The 21377-nt window shown below is 38.5% G+C and overlaps 1 pseudogene; it reads left to right on the forward strand.

Moving 5' to 3' along the window:
* Nucleotides 1-261: 261 nt before the first annotated feature.
* LOC146622787 (meprin A subunit beta-like) lies at nucleotides 262-7222 on the forward strand (annotated as a pseudogene).
* The last annotated feature ends 14155 nt before the right edge of the window (nucleotides 7223-21377 follow it).

The following is a 21377-nucleotide window of genomic DNA, read 5'->3' on the forward strand; positions in this document are numbered from 1 at the left end:
ATGCGTGACTCCCTAATGTGTCAAGCACGTAGCTTTAGTTGTATAAAACTGGTTCTAACACTCCTGTCACAGGTACAACTTCTCATGCAGATGAGGAAGAGACAAGCGTGGGACAAGGTAAAGACAAGTTTCATATTTCTATAAGAACAAACATAAAGTTTGATATATATAAATCTTTAATATTTATATATTTTTTATTTTGTGATTGTTTTTCCTCATTCTTGGTAGAATCTCTGATTTAGGTTTCATCAAAGACGCACCATGAGGATGAAAGAATGTGTTTTTATTTTTGTGATCATGGCAATTTCTGAAGCATTCTCCTTAAACCCAGTAAGTGATTAGTTGCATAGTGATATTTCAGAAATTGTGAATATCAATATGCAAAGAGAACTTAGAGATTTTTTAAATTATTTGTCTGGTTTGTTTTGTGATGAAGATGTTTGACAATAATATTGAATATTAAATATCAGCTACTGACAATGATTTTGTTTTTTCAAAAAGAAAAGTTTTAATTTTGCATGTTGACCAACAAGTATGGAGTGTGTTTTCTATCAAAGCTTAAAATGTAAAAAAATAAAATAAAATAAAAAATAAAAAACATTTATTCATAGTACTACATAAAGTATGTTAAATGATGGAACATTTAGTTTAATACTACTTTGATATTTTTACAGAATGGACTAGAAATAGTGGGTAAGTTCTATTTTTTTAATTTTCCACTTTTTTTTTGATGAAATTCATTTTTTTTTAAATATTAAAAAAAACAGTATACAAAAGTGCCTCATCTGTTTTTGTAGATGTTGGTGAAGTGAAGGACATTCCTGAAATAAACAAGGGTAAAGTTCAACATCTACTTATAACTAAACCTTTTTATAAGGATATTTTTGTTCTTTTAGCTTCATGCAACTGTACTTGAATATTAGTGACTTGTTTCTAATTTTTTAAATTGTATTTTAGAATTTTTACATGATGATATTTTGGAGGTGAGTCTTTGTTATGAAGATAAAAAATCTATTTATTCTAAAAACATCTGTGTGCATAGTAACTTACTGCATTATGTCACAATATACATGTTTCTTATACTTTAGCCTATAGGCAAGCAGAGGAGTACCATTATTAATGAAAACATCCTGTGGACATCTCCAGTCCCCTACCTCTTAAATAATGACCTTGGTAAATATGTGTTTTCTTACAAATACACCTGAAATAAATCTTTATTTCTTTATTTCTATGGGAACGCATCTTTGTGATGTCATACCGGAAAATGCATTTTTTCCCCCATGTCAGCTGGACTCTTTTGACACATAGAAGCCACATAATGAAAAAGAAAACAGCAGCATGTGCGAGTGCACAGAGCTAATTTAATGGAATAGTTTTGTACCATCCAGTTATGCAAAGTAACCACCCGCGCCTTTGCTAAAACCGGAAAAAATGTTTATAACTGTATGCTTTAGCACCTTAGAGCAAAATGCATGGGCAAGGCAAAGGACCTTTATTGGTTGTCTAAAATATCTTCTTCTTTTTTTAATCTCTATAACACAACAACGGTAGACATTAATTCTAAAGGAATCATTCTGAGAGCCTTTGACCAGTTCAGATTGAAATCATGCATTGACTTCAAACCAAGGGACTCTGAGGACTATTACATTTCTGTCAAACAGTTAAATGGGTATGTTTTTTCTGCTCTTTGTTGTTGTTGTTGTTGTTGTTGTTGTTTTTAAAAATAAAATTTCCTACTTAGCTGCAATTAGCATAAATATTCTAAAAATGACTATGCTGATTTTTCAATTAGACTTTTTGTTCCTTTAGTTTAATTTGTGATATATACAGGGGTGCACATAAGTCCGCAGGTGCGCATACACTGTCAATATCAAAGACGCGCACCAGATAAGAAGGTGCAACGCACGTTTGCGTGCATAAGATTTTCTGGAGGAGGACAGACATTTGTTTAGAACTCTTAAAGATGTCGACGAAGCAAGCTCCTCTAAGCAATTACTTTGGTGTTCCTCCACCTCCAAAGAAATATCAGACAGAGTCCGAACCGCAAAAGAAGCGTGTATTCTCGGAAAAGTGGTGCCGGTAGATTCCACTCTAGCGGACAAAAACAGGGCCTTTTATATAATATAAAAGGACCTGTTTTTCATGGGATATTCTGCACCACATCTCTGTGCATTCATCATTTGTTTGAAGCCATCTCACCTTCTGCAACCACTTTTTCCACATTTTGTCACATTAAAGCCACAAACATGAATTAATTTTAATGGAATTCCACGTGACAGACCAATACAAAGTGGTGCACACGTGAGAAGTGGAACGAAAATCATACATGATTCCAAAAATTTTCTACAAATAAATAACTGAAAAGTGGGGTGTATGTAATTATTCAGCCTCCTGAGTCAATACTTTGTAGAACCACCTTTTGCTGCAATTACAGCTGCCAGTCTTTTAGGGTATGTCTCTACCAGCTTTGCACATCTACAGACTGAAACCTTTGCCCATTCTTCTTTGCAAAACAGCTCCAACTCAGTCAGATTAGATGGACAGCATTTGTGAACAGCAGTTTTCAGATCTTGCCACAGATTCTCGATTGGATTTAGATCTGGACTTTGACTGGGCCATTCGAACACATGGATATGTTTTGTTTTGAACCATTCCATTGTTGCCCTGGCTTTATGTTTAGGGTCGTTGTCCTGCTGGAAGGTGAACCTCCGCCCCAGTCTCAAGTCTTTTGCAGACTCCAAGAGGTTTTCTTCCAAGATTGCGCTGTATTTGGCTCCATCCATCTTCCCATCAACTCTGACCAACTTCCCTGTCCCTGCTGAAGAGAAGCACCCCCAGAGCTTGATGCTGCTACCGCCATATTTGACAGTGGGGATGGTGTGTTCAGAGTGATGTGCAGTGTTAGTTTTCCGCCACACATAGCGTTTTGCATTTTGGCCAAAAAGTTCCATTTTGGTCTCATCTGACCAGAGCACCTTCTTCCACATGTTTGCTGTGTCCCCCACATGGCTTGTGGCAAACTGCAAACAGGACTTCTTATGGTTTTCTGTTAACAATGGCTTTCTTCTTGCCACTCTTCCATAAAGGCCAACTTTGTGCAGTGCACGACTAATAGTTGTCCTATGGACAGATTCCCCCACCTGAACTGTAGATGTCTGCAGCTCGTCCAGAGTCACCATGGGCCTCTTGGCTGCATTTCTGATCAGCGCTCTCCTTGTTCGGCCTGTGAGTTTAGGTGGACGGCCTTGTCTTGGTAGGTTTACAGTTGTGCCAGACTTCTTCCATTTCTGAATGATTGCTTGAACAGTGCTCCGTGGGATGGTTATGTTTTTGTTATTCCTTCTCTGATTTATTTAATTGTGATTTTATAGATTACACTAAATAAATTACAGAATACATAACCAGTTATGGGACAAATATTCATCAGTGTTCTGCCTTTAATTTCAGATGTTGGTCATACATTGGGAAAGCATCCCGTGGACAGGAACTCTCCATTGGAATAGGCTGTGGTTACATTGCAATTGTTGAACATGAGTTCCTTCATGCTCTTGGCTTCTACCATGAACAGTCCAGATATGACAGAGATGATTATGTGACGATTAACTCTGAAAACATCCTAGAGGGTTTGGTTAACACTTATACTAATTATAACAATGTTAATGTCTTTGTTTGATATTTCTATTCAAATACTTATCTTAAAGCTGTATAAAGCAGTCTGCAAAAATATAATAACCACTCTGAAATGGTTAAAATAAAATCATAACTATTTAATAATTTGAGATAGAGTCATAAAATCAATGAAATCACTATAGTGAGTATACAAAATATTTCCTTTTATGATTTGACCTTCTCTCATATTATCAAAATTTTTTCAGTTAAGTGTACTGTATCTGATGTTTGGCTTTTATATATGATTTTTATAGCTTACAAGCACAATTTTAGAATAGTCAGCAGTGATGAGAGCACCACCCATGGAGTCCCATATGACTATTTGTCCGTGATGCACTATGGCAAAGATGATTTCACCAATGGCAATGGATCTACAATTATCACCAAAGACCCCAAATTCCAGAATCTTATTGGTCAACGAGTGGAAATGAGCACTAGTGATGTTCAGGAGCTGAATCTACTCTACAAATGCAGTAAGTGCTCAAAGATTATGGGGACCAGCATCCAGTTTTAGGAATACTCTGGGATTACTGGTTAAAGTTACTAAGGACACCGTGAGAATATTGTGCCCTTAACCAATAGAAAGTAGCCGTTTTCTTTGTCACACTTACATTGGTAAATAGTTTTATATTGTTTTTAGAGTTACTACGCGCATTTAAACTTAGTAGGGCTCTTTACTAGGGGTTTTTACTTATATTCATGAGGCCATAAATTTATATATTATTGAATTCCAAAATATCTATTATGATCACTTTTTGAACTGGCACAATGATCAAGTCTATTTGTTTTAAGAAAAGTTCAACAAGTCACAATTATGATTTGAAAATAATTTAAACACAACCATGCTCATATTCGCACCTATGGTCAATTTATAATCAGCAAATAATCCCACTCTATTTGTTTAATTCATACAAAAATCAACATGCCAGGATTGCTATGTGTCAGGCTGCAATTTCAGCAATATCACGGGTACTCCAATAATCAACTTTCTGTTGCTCATTGTCAGTAATTAACTAAGCCTAAAGTGCTGAATGTGTGTAGAAAATTGCTCACACCGACACAATTCACTGACTTGAGATGACTACAGTTTTGTGAGTTGAAATTTTTGCCTTTTCCCTCCAATCTTCCTTGGAAAAAAAAACCTTGCACTTTTAATTGATCTCTACAGGCTCATCCATTGCCTTTAAGATGTACTGTGGCTTTACTAATGGGACCATGTGTCAAATGAACCGCTGTTCAAAGAGTGGCAATGGCTGGGAAATGGTAACTGGTGTTTATGGTGGTCCCAGCTCTGACCACACCAATCTGCCCAGTGGAAATGGTAATCAAGGTAAGGTCTCAAATATTCCATTTTTTATTGCAGTTTTTATTACAGTTTGAAATGGAAAATCTAGTTTTCCAACTCAGCATTATTAACATCAAAAGTAAGCTGCCAGCAATAATAATAAATACTTTTGATACTTAAGATTTAATGATCTGATGTAAGATAATTTTGAACTGTATTGTAGGTCAGGATGCGGGTTACTTCATGTATGCTAGCACAGAATCAGGTCAGGAGGGAGACTCAGCCTGGCTGGAGACAAAGAGGATGAGTCCCCAGAGGGAGTGTCATGTTCAGTGTCTGCAGTTCTACTATTACCACAATGGGAGCCAGACAGACAAACTTAACATCTGGATCAGAGAGTTTCAAGATGAATGGGACTCCACAGGAACTCGCTACCTCATGGGACAGATCAGTGGTAATGAATCATTTGCGTGATTATTTATGATGATTTTCTCCAGATGAAGTATAAATGTTTCACATTTCACATTTTGTCATGAAGACATACGTCACATTCACCTATTAATCTAAAAATTCTCCCTCCAGGTCCACCGACATCTCACTGGACTCTCCACCATGTTCCTCTGAATGCCACCAAGCAGTTCCAGGTGGAGTTTGAGGTTCGTAAAGGAGCAGGAAACTCTACAGGTGGCTTCTCTATTGATGACATCAATCTATCAGAGCTCGAGTGTCCAGATGGAACCTGGCAGATTAATGATTTTGAGAGATTTTGGAACAGTACTCATACTCCGGCCCTGATATATAGCCCAAGGCAGTATTCCAGTGAGGGCTATGCTTACCGGGTAGCATTATATCTAAGGCAGACAGATTTTGGAGTATATGTGCATCTTGTCTCTGGTGTCTATGATGACCAACTGAAATGGCCTTGCCCACAAAGGCAATTTACTGTCCAAATGGTGGATCAGAACCCCAACATCCAGCTACAGATGTCAAGGCAAATGAGTCTCACCACTGACCCAAATCTGCTCACCACCACTGGTACGTTTGCAGAAACATGAAGTAATGCTTAAAAATGTACTCACTAAATTATTAACCACTATGTTACATATGCTTTCTATAAACAGGTGTACCTGCTTGGGGCAAACCTCGTGATGTTGGAACTCAAATTGTTGATGAGAACAATGAGCTCATCTATGCTAATAACCTGTATGGTAGATATTATTTTGCATCTTTGGAAGACATCAAATCCAGAGATTATCTCAAGGGAGGGAGTGCCATTTTCATCTTCAGTGCACAAGGCAAATTAAACTAATTTCATTCCTAAACTTATATATTGTACTTGAAACTTTTACAACAGAAATGTATGAAACATTTCAATCATTTTACACATCATCAAAACCAAGTTTTCTATGATTATTTTAATTTCTTTATTCCAATAGATCTCACACCTCTAGTTAATGGAAGTTCACTGCCTTGTCCTCAAGTAAGAACAGTAAAAATTACACATCCCCCTGGAGACCAGGATAAAGGAAACTGCTCATCACAGTAGGACATATTATTAAATTACAACTCATGTGAAGATACAACATGTCATATGAAACAATATATATGATGAGAGATACTGCAATTTTCTCATGCATTTTTGAGCACCTTGCAAGAATAAGTGTGGTTGCTAGATGTAAAAGTTAATGCAGGTGAAACTCTAACAAGTTTTAATACCCCTCTAAAAATGCTTTAACTTTTACAGGATCTCACCCACCTCAATTCCTACCTCATACACAACAGATGGCAGGTACTGCAATGTTCTCAAACATTTCCTGATTTTTAATAAATAGAAAGTGTTTCTTTCAAACAGAAACACTAAAATTAACACTAAAAAGTTTTAACATACCTGTTAAGAAATGCTTTGATGTTTACAGGATCTCACCCACCACAATTCCAATTCCAGACACAACAATCTTCTCAAACATGTTCTGTTTATAACAATGTGTGTGGACATGAAAAATGTAGATGTTATACCAATGATAGTGTTCATCACAAAAAGCTCTGTTTAAGAATAGTCATCATTTGTTGCAGTTTGAAGCCCACATAGATTTTGCACAAACACAAAAGCAGTGATATCAATTCAGAATTTCTGTACTTATCATGAGCTTATCTATACATGACTTATTTAATTAATTCCTGTCTTTCTGCAGTAGCACTTTCTCTCCTGGTATGATGGCCTCTCCTGTCCTCACCCTCCTGCTAGCACTGATGCTTTTGATGCCTTGATGTGATCTTGATCATCCACATCTGGACTCGTTACATGGACAGCACCAAGGACTCTGCCAGATTCATTTTAGATATTTTTTATTATTTTAGTGTATTGATTCATTTTTCATTTATTATAGATTTTCCTAATATAGCGATTTGTTTTTTTGGTGCAGGAACTTTTCATTGTAGTTTTTGTTTTTAAAATAATCATTTGCAACAATATTTTTGTTTGTTTGTTTTTTTTCTCCACAATATAGAGAATAAAACTAAATAAAGCAAGCAAAAAGTGAAATGAAAAGTATGTAAAATATCTATCTATATCTAAGTTTAAAACTCCATTTAACTAATATTAGTCTTTAATCATATGATAGTTTTGTTTACTGCAATTTTCAATCACAAGAAATCTACATGAGTTTGACGTTATTAAAATGTAGTGAACAAAAATATACTACAATGATTAGCCACAGTGTGCTTTCTTGGTTGTTGGTGTATTGATGTTTAAGAAAACATAAAATAAAACCTTTAAATCAAAAACATTCTTGGTCCTCTGTTTTTTGTGTGTGTGTTGCTTGAATGTAAAAAGAGATCACTTGGAAGAACTGAAAATAATTTACTAGAGATATTAATTAATTTGGCGTTTTAGAGTCCAATGATGGCAGAATGGAATCCCAGTGGCAATACGATTTAGGAAAGAATCCCCCAGGGTCTAGACAGTGGAAGTGGTGAAGAAGAAGATTGAGGCTTGGATGGACCTCAGGCAAGGTGACGATGGGGAGAAAGTGGTTTGCATAAATGAGGAGAGCACTCTGAGATTTAAATCACACAGAGTGGAGGTTGATTAGCTCAAATGGGGTCAAGAAGATGATTGGATTATTGTAATGTCAGTATTGAGTTTGATGTTTGTAACGAAGGCACACAGCCACACCAAAATACATGTTGCAGTGAAGCATTCCCATATGTCTAACAACATATTGGGAAAACATAACTGATCACATTCTCATTTTACTATTATCACCTCAACATGTCTTGAAGTTCTCCGGAAGCCTGGTAACGAACTAATCATTTGATTCAGGTGTGTTGAAACAGGGTGATATCTAAAACCTGCGGGACACCGGTCCTCGAGGCCTGGAGTTCACACCCCTGGACTAGATGGTTGGCACCTACAAGTGTAAAACATAGAAGCAGCTGTGGTACAACTTGACATTGCTACCCTGAATGCCTAAACCTTTTTCACAGCTCAGAACCCTAAACTCAAGAATGGTATCATCAATCCATGATGGGTCTTCCTTACTGAGCGCTCAAAGGAGCTTGCCACAGTAAATATTAGAAGTTGAATGGAAGTTTGCCTCAAACTCCAAACCCTGATCATTGAAGCAATTAGAAGGTACGTGTAGAAAAAAGCCACAACTCAACCGGCTGCTGAGAGAAGTAGTTTGTTCAGATAAAGCTGACTCCTCTTTCAATTCCAAAGTTTTACATATCATACACTGCTTCTGCATTTTCCTTGCTTTTTAAAGATTAAACCTTAGAATGGAAAGGTGGTTTACTTTCTTTTTCGCATAACTATAGGGGTGCAACATACTGTTACATGCAAGAATGTACAGTATGTTGTACATATGGGAAGACATAAGGAACTTCCTCAAACGCAACAATGTTTTTTTAAGAAGATATCATGCATATAACCACTGAGCTCACAATAAGTGTAGAAATTGTAGATAAGTTTTAACAGGAAGTTTCTCTGCCTCGTTAAAAATGAGTGAGTGCTAGGCTGATGTCACTTGGGAAGTATAAGGGATTAAGTCTATCAGACCCACAAAGGCACACAATTAAACCATGATATAGATTACACTATTCCCATATGGTCTGCTACATTTGAAAAGAAGTTTCTTTATAAAAAATTAATAATCACGTTTCTTGTTCAACCTACACCTGCCACATTTAGGATATCTTTGCTGATCATAGTCACTTCCTAAAGAAGCTTGAACTATGAAATTATGTCATAATTCAAAATATGACATAGTTCATGTCACTGTCACAGTTACTTTTGCACTATTATGTTCCAGCACATTTTGTTATTACATGGCTTGATTAAGGTACACATCAGGCTGACATCTGGGCCAGCACAGGGTCAGCAGTGTGTCTACAACTGGCCCGTGGCTGAACACAACTTACACATGGCTCACATACCGCAAAGAATGATGGCCCTTTGGTGGCCCAGATCAGGTTTGCCAGAGGTAATCCACACATGGGCCAGCACAGGACCACCAGTGTCACCGCAACTAGCAGTAAGTTACGTGCAACTGGTGGGAAGGATAACATGATTTTTTATTATGTCCTCATAGATAAAACTTCAAGGAATAGATAACTCCTATTTTGGTTCCTGTTCTGTTGTTTAACATAATTAATTTAATAATTAACAACTTTAGCTATTTTCAGTTCTCCAGTCTGAAATGATAAGCTGCAGATGTATTTTAATGGTTCTATGGTCAAAGGAGCTTGCAAAGAAAAGCGTCTGGACTTCTTTAAGTTGCTTGAAGACGTTTCACCTCTCATCCGAGAAGCTTCTTCAGTTCTAAGGTCAAATGGTGGGGAGTCCCAGATTTAAACCTAGTGGGAGTATTCCCCCTGCGCCTGCGCCTTGGATCCACTGTCAGGGGATACAGAACAGACTTGATTCTACAGAGAGCACAAAATCACCTTTTAAGTGAAAGGATAAGACAGGTCCATTTCACTATAGATGCCCTCCAGATCAAGATCAGCCAGACTCTGCAGGAACTGGAAACCCTTCTACCCTCTCCAATCTTAGAAGAGGTTTACAAGTTTGTGGACAAGGCTCAGCGGGCCCAACATTCTAAAGGAAAAGAAAGACAACGCAGGAAATTTCACACCTTGCTTTCAAAAACACACACTCCTCATTCTGAACCTACACCTACACAACCCAGAGAAGAAAACACACCTGAAGACAGTCAGGAGAAATGGGTAAAGAACTTTTCAGACCGGAATCTCACTGAAACTGAAAAGAGAGTAATAGCCAAAGGACTCAATTTTGCCATTTCTCCACAACAGTTGCCCATAGTGGACCTCATCACAGCCACAGAATCCGCCATACGGATTAATAAATTATCACAGACAGAAGCAGAGCAAATCAGGATGAAAGTCTCAGCCACCCTCTCCAGTGCCAAAGTCCTTCCGTCCAACCTCACAATACAAGAAAAGAAGGCCGTCGCTTCCCTGAGCAAAGACCACAACATCACTGTTTTACCAGCTGATAAGGGAAGATGCACCGTGGTCCTAAATAGGGATGGGTATCGTTTAGGTTTTATCCGATACCGGTGCCAAATCGGTACTTTTGAAACGGTGCCGGTGCTCAAACAGTGCTCAAACCGGTGCTTAAAGAATGGAGAACACAAAATTGGTCCAAAAACCTCTCATGTTCAGCTGGTTTTTGTAAAAAGATAACAATGTTAGCCTTTTCTGCAGCTATGGGGCATATATGGCATCACTCTTGGCTGGAAGCAGTGCTTAAACAATGGAAAAAACACAAACTTTATCCAAAAACCTCTCATGTTTAGCCGTTTCCCTCTTTTTCTTTGGTCATTTTAGCCTTTTTGGCCAGGGTGAAGGGAGTATCTGCCATCAAACAAGAAGACAGCCGCATGTAGCTATGATGATGTTTGCTAGTTCACCTTACCTGCATTAATGTAATAACGTGGTTAGCCTACTCAACGTAAATTACACACGAACAACATTAAGCTACTCACACAGAGAAGAACGGCTGCTGCTGCCGTCATCATTTCTGCTACACTGGCAGGGCTAGGGGCCAGGACTCTCCTCTTTGTGTTTTTGGGGATGTTGCTAACTCCGGGTCTGATAACAGGCACCACACCCGCAGTAGATGCGCTGGGTGTGAGGTCTCGCAGCAAGCTATCAAATACAGTGCATTCCTTGGCTTTAAAAAAAAAACGCTATGCGTCGCCAGGTGTTTCATCGGATTCGAGGTGTTACCTCCTTTGACAGTATCACAGTATCAGCTTAAAGCACTTGTTGCAAGCTGCTGAGTTTGCATATTTTGCTGTGAAGTACAGCCAGACTTTTGACCGCTTCGCCTTGGGCATTTTTAATCTGTAGCTCTGCTCTAAAAGAACGTACGTACCTGGACCCGCCTACTATCCTCGGAAACGTAAAATGATTGGCTAGAAGTGTATCACAGCTCAGGAAAAAAAAGCACCGAGATAAAGCACCGAAATGTGCGCTGCTATTCGGTCTCCCTAGTCCTAAACACTACAGATTACCATACAAAGATCACTACTCTCCTCAGTGACAACAATACCTACGAAGCCTTAAAGCGAGACCCCACAAGCAGCTACAAAAAGAAAGTTATAGCTTGCCTTCAAGACTTTGAAAAGGACAAAACCATTGACCGCCTTACATATCACCGCCTTTACCCAGGGGATTCCATACCCTGCATTTACGGACTTCCTAAAATCCACAAGGAAGCTGTCCCACTCAGACCCATATTCAGTAGCATAAACTCAGCCACTTATAACATTGCAAAACACCTTGCCACCATCCTTGCTCCTCTCGTGGGGAACACCCCACACCACATCAAGAACTTCACTGACAAGGTCCAGAAACTTACCCTGGATCCAAATGAAACCATGGTGTCCTTTGTAGTCTCTCTCTTCACTTGCAGACCCACCACGGAGGCCGTGGAGACTGTCAGAAAACGACTACAAGAAGACAGCTCCTTGGAAGACGGGACCAACTTCACACCCGATCAGATTTGCACACTGTTAGACCTCTGCCTTAACACAACATACTTCAAATACAACGAAGGCTTCTACAGACAAAAACATGGCTGTGCCATGGGCTCCCCCGTGTCACCTATTGTAGAAAACCTTTACATGGAGGAAGTGGAAAGGAAGGCCACCTTTTCTTCTCTGCTTGACAAGCAGTGATAAGATAAGTATCGCATGTCATTGGATCATTAGAAATGATCTCAGGTCATGGCGTTTGTTTCTCAATCATATGAATATGGCCATGCTTCAGAGCAGGGTTGTTATGAAGAGACGTTCTTGACAAGAAAGAAAAATGTAACACAACAATTTCACCTAGTACTTGGAATTTAGAATCATTTGAAATTGCCATGAGAAAACTGTTGTATGCAGCATATCATCATGTTCACATTTTCCATGCCAGTGTTTAAACCTCCAACTGTACCTCTGCTGGAAATGTTTTGTTACAGCTCTGGAAGTTTTCAGAGTCCCCTATAAATACATCATAAAACAACCTCATATGTTTTTGTGGGTTTTCTTTTTCATTTTCTGCAAGTTTTCAGAGTATATTAAGGAAAACTAACTAAATGTGGATTTTTTTTTTTAAATAATTGAGGCAATGATCAATTATTTAAATATTTGATTTACCACTTTGTGCAGCAGTAAATGCAACTAAACATTTATATTGACCAGTCCTAGTCACCAGCCTAGAGGAACACATTCGATTCTGCCATGCTGGTGTTTTCCTGACATGGGCAGCTCGTCCAGAACCCTTCAGGTCATGGTTTTGACCAGAACATTTCAAAGCACTGACTTTTAGTTTTCTTTGCTCCAAGAGGATGTTGTCTTATTGTATGGCCCACTTTCTATCTTGAATTTCCTCCCTTTGTACACAGTCTAGCTTTGCCGTTCCCACGTGATGGCTATCAAGTATCTTGGTCCTGTGCCCAAGATGGCACCAGTGTGTTTGGCTTGCCATCTAGCCCTGATCCTGTTGTGTTTGTTTGTGCTATTTAGGCTATTTTTTGTGTGCTAGAGTTTACTCTCTTTTAGTGTACACTCGCAAAACCTGTGTCTGTGCCTACACAAAAATATGGGATCTTGTTTTAACTCGCGGTTTACCGGTCTTTAACTTAGAGGTCTGTGATGCTGTATGGCTGGACCATAAGCCTGTCTTGTTTGAGGTTTCCCTTCCTTGTACTAAAGTTAATCCTCCTGGGTTAGGGTTAGGGTTAGAGCGGTCAGAGCGGTGGTATTTTTAACCCATCCACTGCTGGTCAGTTCTCTGTTGTTTTTCATCAGAACAGCAGCCTTCCTGATTCTATATGTAATGATCCAGAAGAGCTCAGCTCATGGTTTTACTCAGTCGGTGGCCCCCTTTAAGCTGAAGGGTTCAGGTCTGAATGAAGCCACCCGTGCTGTCAGAAGAAAGTGTAGGAGAGCTGAACGTAAATGGAAGAAGGATAAACTTCAGCTTTCATACCAAATATTACAGTATTACTGGAATTCATATCAGAAAACTGTTAAGAGAAAACATTTTGTTGCTATTATGCAGGCTAATTCCTGTAAGCCTCAAGCCTTATTTAAAACTATTGACATGGTCCTTCATGCTGTACAGACTGTTGGTGTTGACTCCCCTCAGGTAATTTGTGAAAACTTATCTTTCTGACTTTAAAAATCTTCTTAAAACATATTAATTAGCTGAAGCCTTTGGCTATCTTTAAGGGGGTGGCTCAATTTGTTTTAACATGTTTTATTTCATTTTATTCATTTAGTTATTTATTGTATTTTATCTTATTTTTCTTTTATTGTGTTTATGCTATTTGTATATGTACAGCAGTTTGTGAACCCTGGTTTTATGTTAAAGTGCTTTATAAATAAAGCTGTTATGGTATGGTAATAAATCTTATTTGTTCATGGTTTGTTCATAATTCATTTTCTGCTATTAAAATCAGAATATGTATGAATATCAATAGTACAACTTTTCTACATGACTGTCATTCTATTTGTTAAAATTACTCCTACAGGCTTAAATGCTTAGCCTACAGATATAATACTCAAATACATACAGATGTACCTCATACTTGGTCATTTTCCTTAAAAAACTTTGAAGTCTAATACTTTTGTTACATTGTTACATATTACTTTTTTAGGTCATGTTAATTTGTGAATTCTAAAAGAAAAAAACAACAACAACAGCTTTTCCAAGCAACTACAATGCCCCACGTGACACTGTAAACATGAAGGTTTTCTGTCCTAAAACAAGGTTACACTGCCATCGAGTGGTAAGGTTTGGACACACGTTCTCATATAATGTTTTTTCTTTATTTTCACTGCTTTCTACACTGTAGATACATACTGATGACATCAATTATATGAATTGTACCAAAGAAAAAATTGATAAATAAATATAAATATGTTTTATATTTTAGATTCCTCAAAGTAGATACCCTTTGCTTTTTTGGCATTGCTGCAAACTCTTGGCTTTCTCTCAATGAGCTTTATGATGTAGTCACCTGAAATGGTTTCAACTTTACAGCTCAGCCTTGTCAGGGTTCATTTGTGGAATTTCTTGTCTTCTTAATGGGTTTGGGACCATCAATTGTGTTTTGCAGAAGTCAGGTTGGTACACAGCTGACAGCCCTATTTGACAACTGTTAGAATTCATATTATGGTAAGAACCAATCAGCTAAGTAACGAGAAACAACAGTCCATCATTACTTTAAGAACTGAAGGTCAGTCAGTCCAGAAAATTGCTAAAACTTTGAATGTGTCCCCAAGTGCAGTCCTAAGATTCATTCAGCACTACGACGAAACTGGCTCACAATGAGGACCACCCGAGGAAAGGAACACCAGGAATCACCTCTGCTGCTGAGGATAAATTCATCAGAGTCACCAGCGTCAGATATCACAAGTTAGCAGTGCCCAGATAAATGCCACACAGAGTTCTAGTAGCAGACACATCTCTATATCAACTGATCAGAGGAGACTGTGTGAATCAGGCCTTTATGGTCAGCTGCTAGGAAACCACTACTAAGGAAAAGCAACAAGCAGAAGATATTTGTTTGAGCCAAAAAACTCAAGAAATGGACATTAGACCAGTGGAAATGTGCACTTTGGTCTGATCAGTCCAAATTTGAGATCTTTAGTTCCACCCGCCATGTCTTTGTGGGATGCAGAAAAGGTGAATGGATGGTCTACATGCATGGCTCCCACAGTGAAGCATCGAGGAGGAGGTGTGATGATTTGTGGGGGTGCTTTGCTGGTAATACTCTTGGGGACTGTGCTGAACAAAAGAATGCGTAAATGCTGGTAGTTTGACTGCAAAAAAATCTTTTCCTTATTCTTCAGAGTGGAAAATAGGCCCGAGTCAAGCACGTCATTGTCTTGCCATGCCTTTTGTCATTGTTGCATGTCATGACAGCTCCTACTGAGAATTCTCAGTATAAAACTAGGTTAAGCCGCATCACCATAAGTGCACATGATGTTGATATGAAGCATTATTTTATTGGATCATTAATAATTATTAATAAAAGCTTATTTTATCCTTTTAATAATTTTATTGAGCAAATAAACCATTATTTACTAAATGTTATACAAATTTGTTGTTATTGTAAAATGTAAATAAAATAATGTTTTTAGTGGTTCAAATTTCTGGACTGCAGTTAGGTCAGGTTAAGATGCACACACATGTTGCTGTACTAAGTTAGATGATAACAAGTACAACAAGTTAAACTTGTCAAATTTACAAAGAATAAAGCTGTAATGTTAATTAAAAAGTAAAAAGTAAAACATTTTGTCAGTGGATAATAATAATTTCTTTTGAACATCATTTTGAATGCACAGAAATAGGCAGAGATTATTGGAACTGAATGTGTGCGGACAAAATAAAATGGCAGCAAATAAAAAGAAAACTTATTTCAATGCTTGCAATGATGGTAGTTCACCATATCAACATTACCTCTAATTTCTATTATTCAAAATTATACCAAAAGCCAGAATAAGGCCTTGCCTATTAGATCTATTCTGTTAAGCAATAAAGTCGGTCGCCTCTTTGTATGTGTCATGGTCCTGGGTCGTTGACCCAGCGTTTTGTGTTTTGTGATTATTTCCCTCTGTTCTAGTTATTCTGTGTCCTCCCCCCTTGTGTCCGGTTCGGGTTCTAGATTTCCTGTTTTGTTCTGAAAGTCTGTGTCTGTTGTCATTGTGTTCAGCTTGTGTCCTCCAGTCATGTGTATTCAGATCAGCTGTTCTTCCCTCCTGTGTGCGATTACCCGATTACCTTGTGTGTGTGTGTGTGTGTGTATATATAGTGGGTGTCGGTCTGTGTTCGTTGTCAGCTCGTCTGTGTTTCTTGGTATCCTGGTCCTTGGTCTGCGTCTCTCTGCTCCGCTCTCCGTTTTGTAAGATTTCAGGTTTGCTCTTTAGTTTCTCCCAGTTTAGGTTTGTCATTACTCATGCTTCATTGCCTGTTTTTGCCACTGCCACCGTGTAAATAAACTTCACTCGTATCATCAGTTTGCTGCATTTTGGGTCCTCCTTTTCCTCCACTCCACACGGCTCGCTCCGCCAGCCGTGACAGTATGTTTGCAGATGGGTTCTTTCTGTTCTAGAACAATGCCTATCTTTGCTCTAACAAAGGGAAATAATTTTATCTGGGTGTTTCAACAGTGTTTTTCTGGGTAATGACAATCATCCACCACATCAGAGATGTTTGTGCAAATTACCAGCATTAACACTTACCATTATCCCCCTTTCCAGGAACCCACATATGGACATGAGCCTTTATTTATCTCTGATGCACATCTCTCATTCCTTTCACATTTTTACAGCCAGTGGTCTGTCCTTGTATTCTGTTTGTTTTCGGGGGGGCACTTGCACCTATGTTAAACTCTATTAACATGATGAATATTCATACATCTTTGTTTTACTTTTACTGTGTTTTTTACTAAATCTGAGTGATACCTTCCTCACGTGTGAGCTAGTCTAAATCACGTGGCTCTAAAGCAGACAGACATACAATGCCTTAGCTAAAGGGGAAGAAAAACAAAAAACAAAACAAGTGCAAATGACGATATTGCTTCAAAGAATGTGGAACAGCTTGGTTTCAAAACAAGATAAAATTCTTTCATTTAGGTGTCAGAAAGGTGAACAGGCCACTGTCGCACATCATTGGTTTTTGTTATTATACGGTGTCATGGCAGCTGATACTGTGAATTCTGAGTGCATTAGTGTTAACTGTCGAAAGGGTGGTGTGATAAAGTTTAGAAATGTAAAAACATCAAATGAAGTGGTTCACAAGTAAAATATGACTGAAAATAAATGTTAATATAAACAAGGTTTTGCCTTTGTATGCAGGTTCTATACATATATATATATATATATATATATATATATATATATACACACAATTATTATTGTATTTGAGATTTTGGATTTTATTTTTATGTGCAGTTCAGTCCTTACAGCCCTGTGTTTGCTTCGTGGCATTAAGAAAGTAGTGTGTGCTGCCAAGGGGAAACATGGGTTTTCATTTATTTTTATTTTTTTGGTAGTCTGCACAAGTGTGTACTTTCACTTGATGTATAGTTTTACACACAGTTATTAAAGCTGGAAGTTTCACACTTTAGACATTGACATTATGTTGGTCTTCTTAATCCAGCAGGAAACACTTGTGAAGACTGAACAAAAGATCTGATTAAAAACAATCAAAGGATTTTTATTTGGATTTGGGAAAATTCACAGTCACATATAAGTTCATTTTTTTATGAGCTATGTATACTTTACTTCTAAGCACATGTTTGAGTCCTGATTCCAAATGTTTAGAACCACATTTCGGTCCTCAATAATGTAGCAAAGCAAAAGCCTTGATGCATACAGAATAGAAAAGTACCCCTTAGGTTGAGGTTTCCAGTATTTCTGGTTTATCATTGCATTTCTGCACGGAGATCATGTCACAGTACATTAGTCAGCAGGGCATTTGTAGGCACAGTCCTTTATCTGTTTTACAACTTCTTGGAAAAAAAAACCCTGTTATTAATGTGCCTTGGTTAAATCTGAAAAGTGTTAGAATACTGCTTGAATTTTTCTTTTTTTCCTGTTTTTGCCAACAGTTTAGATTAGTCAGAATCTGGCAGTAAAAAAATATTGTTTGATTGTCTTTTAGACACATTTCAATTTTACAAAGCAGAACTGTGATAAAGCAGCCGATTTCTGAATGCTTCCTCACAGAACAACTGTCCAGGCTGAACATGTCCTTACTCAGTGTGTGGCAAACGGTTTTATCCTTTTATCACAATACATATTCTCCTGATGCTCTTTATACCTAGTTTGTACTGCTATGTTGTTTTTTGAAGGAAACGTCTTGTATTATCTTGTATTATCTGTCAGACTGTAATTAACAAGTTACTTTGTGTGCTGATTGCTCTAACTTTTACTGTTTACTTGTTTACACCCTGTTAATTTTCCATGCTTGAAGAAGTACAAATCAGAAAAATTAGTTGGTGAAAATTGATAAGGGATTCCTGACCAAGCATCAGACTGAGAGTTGGGAGCAAGAGTGTGTTGTTGTTGTTGTTGTTGTTGTTGTTGTTGTAGCTTCCATAACAAGTGTAATACTCCATCTTCCTTCAAGCCTGGATTTAATGGAGGGTGACATTATGATAGTAAGCAATCCTGGAAAATCCTTGAAATAACGTCCTACTGTCTAAGTTAAATAGTCTTTGCAGTAAGTCATGATCACAATTAAAATCAACACTTTAAAGTTTAACTTTTAAATACAACAAGTAACTATGGATTATATTGATAATTAATTTCATTTACTACCATTTTTGAATATTGTGACTGGTATATTGTGACTTCCAGGAGATGTAATATTCTGGAAGCCCTGGATGTAGAACACAAGCGCATAAAATCCACAGTGTCATCTTATCTTAGAGTAGAACAGACACTCAGCGTGATCAATAACACATATGCAAAGAGATATGGATTATTAGGTGATCATTAGCTGCCTGGAACAGAAATCTCCAAACAAGTCGAACAGAGAATCACTGTATCTGTATCTGGAAGTTTGTAATGGAGGATATAAGATAAGATAAGATAAGATAACCTTTATTAGTCCCACACGTGGGAAATTTGTTTTGTCACAGCAGGAAGTGGACAGTGCAAAAGTTATGACGCAAAAATTTGAATACAATAAGAATAAATACAGTACACAACTGTACAGAATAGAATAAAATAATATACTATATACAGTAGAATAAAATAGAATAAAAATATACAATAAGATAAAAATAGAATACGAATGCTATATACAACTGAGTAAAAATACAACGATGCCAGAAAAGATTATTGCACTTAGTGTTATTGCACATGTGTGGATGTGTGTGCTTGTTCAGTTAAAGTCTTTGTTGTGGAGTCTGACAGCAGTGGGGAGGAAAGACCTGCGAAATCTCTCCGTCCCACACCGTGGGTGCCGCAGTCTCCCACTGAAGGAGCTGCTCAGTGCTGTCACAGTCTGCTGCATGGGGTGGGAGATGTTGTCCAACAGGGATGACAGCTTAGCCGCCATTCTCCTGTCACTCACCACCTCCACTGGGTCCAGAGAGCATCCTAGAACAGAGCTGGCCCTTCGGATCACCCTGTTCAGTCTCTTCCTGTCCCCAGCAGAGATGCTGCCGCCCCAGCAGACCACACCATAAAAGATAGCAGAAGCCACCACAGAGTCATAGAAGGTCTTCAGGAGTGGGCCCTCCACCCCAAACGACCTGAGTCTCCGCAGCAGGTACAGCCTGCTCTGCCCTTTCCTGTAGAGGGCGTCTGAGTTATGAGTCCAGTCCAGTCTGTTGTTCAGATGAACACCAAGGTACCTGTAGCTGTCCACAGCCTCAATGTCCATACCCTGGATGTTCAGTGGTTGCAGTGGAGAATGCTTGTGCCTGCGGAAGTCTACCACCAGCTCCTTGGTTTTACTGGCATTGATCTGGAGGTAGTTCAGCTGGCACCAGTCCACAAAGTCTTGAGTCAGTCCTCTGTACTCCTTGTCGTCCCCATCAGTGATGAGGCCGACTATTGCAGAGTCATCAGAGAACTTCTGCAGGAAGCACTGGGTGGAATTGTGGGAGAAGTCTGCAGTGTAGATGGCGAAGAGGAACGGAGCCAGAACCGTTCCCTGTGGGGCCCCCGTACTGCAGATGACCCTGTCCGACACACAGCCCTGAGTCCTCACATACTGTGGTCGGTCGGTGAGGTAGTCCAAAATCCAGGTAGTGAGGTGATGGTCCACTCCAGAGTTCTCCAGCTTGTCCTTCAGAACCGAGGGAAGAATAGTGTTGAAGGCACTGGAGAAATCAAAGAACATGATTCTCACAGTGCTTCCAGCGGTCTCCAGGTGAGCGAGGGAACGATGTAGGAGGTGAATGACGGCATCATCCGCTCCAATGCCAGGCTGGTAGGCAAACTGAAGTGGGTCCAGTGATGAGCTTGTTAGGCGCCGAAGCTGAGCCAGGACCAACCGCTCCAGGGTCTATATAAGTACATTGTAGTTGCTATGGATCATTTCACCCAACAAGTCAGCAACAACTGGAGCTGAAAAGATCTTTTTAGACTTTGTACTCAAGTATCATCATCAGGGAAATGAGTTGGCCATTATGGAACAATATCGCAGCATCCAAGCCTGACAGACAAAGCCTTGTTATACAACTGAAAACAGTCAAAGGTGAGAGATTTCATTGATCAGTCCTCTTTTCAAACATTTTTACAAATAAAAGAAAACAGAAGATTTGATGAAGTAGATGACTGAGATCCATATCCACAGCCAACTCCCACAACAAAATATTTGTTTCACATCAGAGACAGAGGAAAGATAATATAGTACCTTAGGTCATCTATCGATTACACACAGAAAAAAAAAAGTTCTCCACTAAGAGTAAAAGACAAAAGTTCATAGTCAAATGTTGAGTTTATCATTGTTATCAACTGTTGTTCATGTTTTCCTGGTAAAAATTAGGTGTGAAGTGGAATGTCTTTAAGTAATGCAAATACTCGGGATTTGTTAATGTCACAGACATCAGATAACAGGAAATGATGACGTGGGCTAAAGCAGGAACAAATCTAGATGCATGACTCCCTGATGTGTCAAGCACGTAGCTTTAGTTGTATAAAACTGGTTCTAACACTCCTGTCACAGGTACAACTTCTCATGCAGATGAGGAAGAGACAAGCGTGGGACAAGGTAAAGACAAGTTTCATATTTCTATAAGAACAAACATAAAGTTTGATATATCTTTAATATTTACATATTTTTTAATTTTGTGATTGTTTTTCCTCATTCTTGGTAGAATCTCTATTGATTTAGGTTTCATCAAAGACGCACCATGAGGATGAAAGAATGTGTTTTT

This window comes from Diplotaxodon limnothrissa, linkage group LG11 (assembly GCF_057381915.1).
Source record: "Diplotaxodon limnothrissa isolate DT_005_m linkage group LG11, D_limnothrissa_male_GT1.1, whole genome shotgun sequence".
Classification (NCBI taxonomy): Eukaryota; Metazoa; Chordata; class Actinopteri; order Cichliformes; family Cichlidae; genus Diplotaxodon; species Diplotaxodon limnothrissa.